Consider the following 6,611-nt stretch of genomic DNA (forward strand, 5'->3'; position numbering starts at 1 on the left):
CTCCATCACCCCCCACACCACTCTCCCACCGCGGCAGGGGCTCCTCGCCATTTCCCCTTCCCCGCTGGGCCCCTCCATCCTCTCCAGTGGCAGCCAGGGTGATCTTTTAAAGAAAACATAAACATGGTCAATAGGAAAGTTCCTTGTTTAACCCTCTGGGGCTTCCTACTCTTCTGAGGCTCAAACCCCAAATCTTTCATGCCACCTCTGAGGCCCTGATCTCTCCTGCCTGTGCCTGCCCCTTGGCCTCATCTCTTCTGCCATCTTCTACTGCCAAGCCATGTGCTCGGGGCCTTCTCGCTAGTCCTTAATATACACTGAGCTTCCTCCCACCCCAGGGCTCTTGCTCTTGCTGTCTCCTGCACCTGGAATGCCCTGGTCCAGTCCCTTCCTATCCTGCAGGTCTGGCTCTGATGCTATCTCCTTCATGAAACAGCTTTGATCACACACTCTAAACAAAGCCCTGCTGTCACCCTCTATCCCACCTCTCAGCATTGTGTCTCTGTCGCACTTGTTACTCCCTGATATTTCCTGTTGACACATTCATGGAACTTTCCCCTGCGTGAACAAGCCCGGATATCCTGGCCACTGTGTGCCTGCACAGCCCGGCGCCCAGGGAAGGTGAGCTCTGGAACTCCCGCCTTCCCCAGCAGGGCCCTGGTCACGCAGGCACTGGGCAGCCAGCTCCCAGCCCTCCCTGACCCCCACTCCCCTGGCCTGGGAGTGGGAACCGGCAGGTCTGGCAGCCATTTGTCATCCTGAGTTCCCTCTGCTGATGACTTTTCCACACCCGGACAGAAACTTTAGAAAGTGCCAGAAACATTTTCATCTTCTCGGCTCAGGGAAGGGGGAGAGGAGAGATCATTCTCCCAGATGGCCAGCCAGCCAGGGGAGAATCCATACCAGCCTAGGCTCACAGGCTCAGACCCAGCACGTGGGCACAAAGAAAACAGTGCACGTGGGCACACACACACAAGTGCACACACTATACTCATCTTGGGCACCGGGCACACACACATAGAAACAGACCCACGTGCCCCTCAGCCTGCGGGGATGTGAGTTCACAGACAGCAACAGACGAACAGACACACAGAAGCTCTACAGGAAGGGCTAGGACACCAGTTAGATAGGAACTTGTCTTAGAGTTGCATTTATAAGGCAGTTGCCAAATTTTACTTGAATTTGTGCTATAGCTTAATTTTTTTTAAGTCAAATTTTCTAAAGATGCTTTTAGACTCACTTTCTGTATTTGCCATGTCTGCATAACTTATTCATCTTTACATTTGGAGGCATTTGGGGAGACTGGTGAATTGGGGGGGGGCTAAAGCGCCCTCCATGTCTTGGTGTAGCCATGACACAGACACAGGGTCTCCTGTCATGTGTCACAGAAACATTCCATACAGTGGCCCCTTCTCTCCCCTCTGCTCCTGCTAACCAGGCTCAAAAGTGTTCCCTCTCAGGTTGCTGTGCAAAGACTAGAACCCTGTTCTACCCCCTGATAGGCTCATGTGGGGAGAGAATAAGAAAACGAGCGTGTGCAGAGTGGGGGTCCAGTGTCCCCACCTTGGACTTGCATCATACCCAGAGAGTCACAGAGCCCCTCTGCCTATGGCCTCCCAAGGTCGTGTCCTAAGTAAGGGACAGAGCTGGGGCGAGCTCCTCATCCCCTGGGAGATCTCTGGACTGCAACAGGTGCAGATGGGTCAGCAGCACTACACCATTCTGAGCCTGTGTTCCCTAAAGTTGCAATGGAGAGGGCACTGGTAAGCCTGCGTGGGGCTGGGTGGGGATCAGGAGAAGCCAAGGAGGGAAAGGGGCTCCTTGGAAGCAGTGTGGGCTCTTACTCCTCATCACTGTTGTTCTGGGCAGGGTTTTATTATCTGGTTTCTTCCTTTCCCTAGGAATCCCTGTGGAAGTCACTCCTAAACTGAGAAGTCAGGGTGGCTTTTGCTAAAGTCCGCCATTACTCAGCTGGACCTTTGAGCTCGGGGAAGGCCTAGGCCGGCCCTGAGGAGAGGGACAGAGGAGGACAGGGGCTGCACCAGCCCAGGAACTCTTGTGCCTGGACCCCCCAGGACCCTCTCCCACTTCACTCCCCTCCAAGAATTCTCTCTGCTAGTTTTCTAGCAGCCACCTGGGTGCTTGTTAATAATTGCTCTAGAGCCATATTAATTGGTAAGTTCCAGCGTGAATCCTCTGAGTAAACTTGCCTCTTAATACAAAAACAATAAAGTTGGAAACATTCCCTTCTCTTCAGGCAGTGTTTTGTTCTGACTCTGAGAGCGCGTTATTACGGGGCTCAATTGTTCCACACATCAAGAACACTGTCCCCGTTGTCAGCCAAGGTGCCCAGGCACAGAGGGAGGAGGTCATCTGCCCCAGTGGCATGGATGAAAGGAAGACAGGTACCAGGGACTGGAGCCAGGCAGACGAGGGCTCCGGGCTCAGAAGGCCCACCGACTCACATTCCATCTCTTTTTGGAGACAATGTTTTGTCATCTCTAGAATGGGAGTTGAAAGGGCCCACACAAGGCTCGTTCCTAACAGGTCTCGGCCCACAGCAAATGCTCTGAGAATGCCGCCTCCTTCCCTGCTTGCTGGTCTAATCTGTAGGGTGTCTGTAAGCACTGTGCTGGGAGTCCAGGTTGTGGGCTCCTAGAATCTCGGGAGCAGGAGGAGAGTGATAATGCTTTGATTCTTAGGAAACTGAGATTTCTGTCTCACAGGAAAAAAACAAACCTGGGTGCACAGCCAACTCTTTAAACTGACTTCCGACATCAAAGAGTGTTCACCTAAGTCCTTGGGCAGACCACAAGCATGTGGAATTCATTTCCCCAACAGGGGGAGAGGGCTGGGGGCTAGGGAGTAAGTTCAGACCTAAACAAACTGGTCCTTCTTCAAAAGACCCCTTGGGAATTGTTGGGAAAATGTTCTGCCTGCAGGTTGTGCTCACAGACGACAGGCTGTGTGCGTGTGCGCATATTTGTGAGAGAGAAGTGCTGCGTAAGGGGTACGGGCCACGTGTGCGTCGAGCCATTAGCAGCTGTGCGGAGGAAAGCGCTCGCCTTGGCTTTGGCAAACGCCATGGCCAGTCCCTACCTGCATGACTTTAGACTTAACCTTTTTACACCTCAGTTTCCTCAAACGCAAACTGAGGCCAGTCACCCTTACCTCCCATGTCCTTGTGAGAATTAATGGAGAGGATGGTGGAAATGTCAAGTGGGTCCGGCCCCGAGAGAGCCTATGGGGATGTTGAGAAGGCAGGATCTGCCCGTGCCCATCTGTGGGGCATGCCAGCAGCTGTGCGTCGGTGTGTGGGGCAGCCATGGGGAGGGCAAGAGAAGTGTGGCCCTGGTCCTTCACTGACTAACGTGCGGCCAACTTTAGCCTGTAGATTTTCTCTCAGGGCCTCAGTCTCTTCCTCTGTAAAAGAAGGGTCTCATCTAAGTGCCTGTGAGGTCCCTCTGGGTGTGCAGGTCTATGAGCACACTTTGGGTCAGTGGAGACCCAGCTTGGTAGGCAGACACAAGGGGACAAGAATTCTAACTAGCACCCAGCTGTCTTAACATGAGCTGGTCAGTGGCCTCTCTAAGACCTCAGCTCCTCACTGCACAGCAAGGACCAGACCCCTGTACTGCCTGCCTGTTAGGGCAAAAGTGGCAACAGCTGTGAAAACACACTCTTGACTGAGGAGTGCGCTGTAGCTGTGAGTTAGGGTATACATATGTGTGACCAACCCGTGTGGCTTTGTGCATGCAATGTGCATGTCAGAGCTCAGAGTGCCCTGTGTACCTGTGTCACTCAAGTGACAGTGTACCTGTGCATGTCTGTGAATGTCTGTGTGCACGTTGTCCATCTATGTGTATGTGCATTTATATGTCTGTGTGAGCTGTGCATATGAATTTGTGTATATGTAGTCCTTGGTATGTTGGCATGTATGCTGCTTTAGCTGTGTACATTATGTGTTCAAGTATGTCTGTCTGGGCAGTAGTCTGAGAGCAGTGGTGGGCCTCCTTATACTGGTGTCTGTGCACACAATGTGTGTCTGCATGTGTGATGTGTGTCCAAGTGCATGCCTTGTACATGTGTGGGTTGTATGTTGGGGTGTGTCTGCATCCAGCCATGGGTCTCTTTACTCTTGGGCCCTCCAGAATGGTAGTGTGGGGGGACAGTCCCCAGCCCTCTGTCAACCCTCTGAGAAGGACTGAGGCAGCTCTGTTCTCAGATGCTCCCTGCTCAGACTCCCCAGGGCAGAACCGGGGGCTCGGACAGTGAACTCTGGCTCCTGAGCTGACACACTGCATGTAAATTGACCAGCACCCACCAGGGTCCTCACCTCTCCCCCACCTGCTGGGAACAAGGCCTTTGAGGAGGAAGGTGTTGTACCCTGAGGGATCCTGTGTTGTACCCTGCCAGGCGCTGGGCTGGTTTCCTCCATCGTGGGAGACTTCGGGCTCATTTGTCCCACATTTCCCCGCTGCCTGCTGTGGAGTAGACCCCACGCCTGGAGCTTCCACACATACTATCTCAACCACAACCAGCCACTGAGATAGGGTATTTGCCCACTCTCTAGATGAGGAAAAGGAGGCTCAGAGGGTGAAGTGACCCCACGCCAGCCTGTCTCCTGATCGGCGATGGTTGCACAGTAGCCCAGAGAAATGGCAATGGTCCTTGAAAGGCTCCAGAGGGAATGGTCTTAGGGGACACACAGGTTTCTCTTCTGCAAATCAGGGTGAGGACAGATGAGAATGAGGAGACTCTCAGAGCTGGCCCCACTCTCATGGGGCACCAGCCCTGCATTTGCATGGGGCTTCCGGGCACATGCCCAGGTGGAACCCCACAGATGGGGCTTCACGTCATGACTTTCACGATGAGTCAGGGCCAGCTGGTCCTTATGAAGTTCCCCTGTAATCCCCTGCCGGCCCGATACTGCCCTCCTCTTCCTCTGGGATGGTTTCCAGCCGTGGGCCACCCCTGACATCTCCAGGGGATGAGGCTCTTGCTATGACAGATGGGGCCATGGGGCTCTAGAAGGTCCTCACAGAGCCAGGTCATCTGGACTTGCTGGTTTATGGTTCCTCAGGCAGACACAATTTGGGATGGGCTCCTTAGAAATGTCCAAACACTTTCACCTGGCACTCAAAGCCCTACGCACGCTGCCCTCACCTCATATGCCTCCTGCACGCCCGGCTCTCTGGCCATGACAGACTGCTCACTCTTCCCCAAGCTCCTCATGATGCCACATCTTGTTCTTGCTGTTTTCTCTACCTAGATGACCTTATCCCCCTTTTCAACATTTGGTGAACTCCTACACATCCTTCAAAGTCACCCTGAAAAGCCACCTCCTCCTGAACCCTTTTCCAATTGCTCCCTGTATGTAATTAGCAGTTGCCATGCCTGACTCTCATTTGATGGCAGCAACCTTATCTAGTTCACTCTTCACTGCAATGCCCGTGAAGAGGTGTGGACTAGGAGGGTGAATGGATGAATGAACAAGCTAATGAACTAGTTAGTGCAAAGGCTTTTAATGAACCATCTTCGCTCCTGAGGTCTCCTGCTGAGTTTCTCCTCTGCTGTTCTCTGCATCGGGGTTTGCTTAGTCTAATGCTTAGTGGGACCCTGAGTGTGTGGCTTCCCTGGCTGCTCTTTCTCTACTTGCTACCATCCCTCCTGCTGCTCTGGACACTCCACCTCCAACCCCTGCACCAGCCTGGGTGCCCTTCCTCATCTCCTTTGCTTCTCACCCCTTCTCACTAACTTCTCCTCAACCCTTCACCCCTCTGCTCCTTTGCCACTTCCTCCAGGAAGTCTTCCCTGAAATCCTTCCTTCCACTCCCAAATGATATGGGAGGGGCACCTCTTTCTTTGTCCCCTCAGTCTCCTGGCCACCCTGGCTAGCAGACTTGAGGCTTCCTGAGGGCAGGGCTGGGTCTAAGCCCTCTTTCTGTGACCCTGGTGGGAGAAGACATATAACAGGGCAGGGGAGGTAGAGGAGGCCACTGTGCTGGCAGATGAACCTCATTTTAAGGAAATTCACTCACATGAACGCATGCAAATCCAGGTTTGCTCAAAGACTGTTAGAGCTGAGTCTATACCTTTACAGTGGGAGGTGGAGTAATGTAGGGCAGGAGGAAAGGACCGCACGTCGTACACTGAGCATGTTGTCTGTGCAGTGACTCTGAGAACCGTCCTTGCAGTCCTAGGAAGTAGGTGTCATCCCCATTGCTGCTGAGTTCACCTGGGGCTGTAGGACACCAAAGCCCCAGTTCTTTTCCAAGAGCTTGACATGCCAGCTCAAGTCCAGGCTCTGCCCTAGGACTTGCTTGCACAGCACCTCTGCTCTGGGTTTCCGTGAGTCCTTAAGACTCTTCAGAAGTCCACTAGGGGGCAGGCAAGCTGTTCCAGAGAGAACCAGAAACCCCTCTGTCAACCTTGAGATTCCTGGCTCCTCCCCAGCCCGCAGGCTCCTTCAGTTCCACTGCCCAGACAGAGAGGGAGGATGGTGCAGCACAAAGTAATAGGTGGGCCCCGCCCCACAGGGAAGTCTTGCTTGAGGAATCTCCATGACGACTGAAGGACAGTGAGAGGCAGCAGATCCCAGTGTCCTGTCC

This window comes from Saccopteryx bilineata, chromosome 1, assembly GCF_036850765.1.
Source record: "Saccopteryx bilineata isolate mSacBil1 chromosome 1, mSacBil1_pri_phased_curated, whole genome shotgun sequence".
Classification (NCBI taxonomy): Eukaryota; Metazoa; Chordata; class Mammalia; order Chiroptera; family Emballonuridae; genus Saccopteryx; species Saccopteryx bilineata.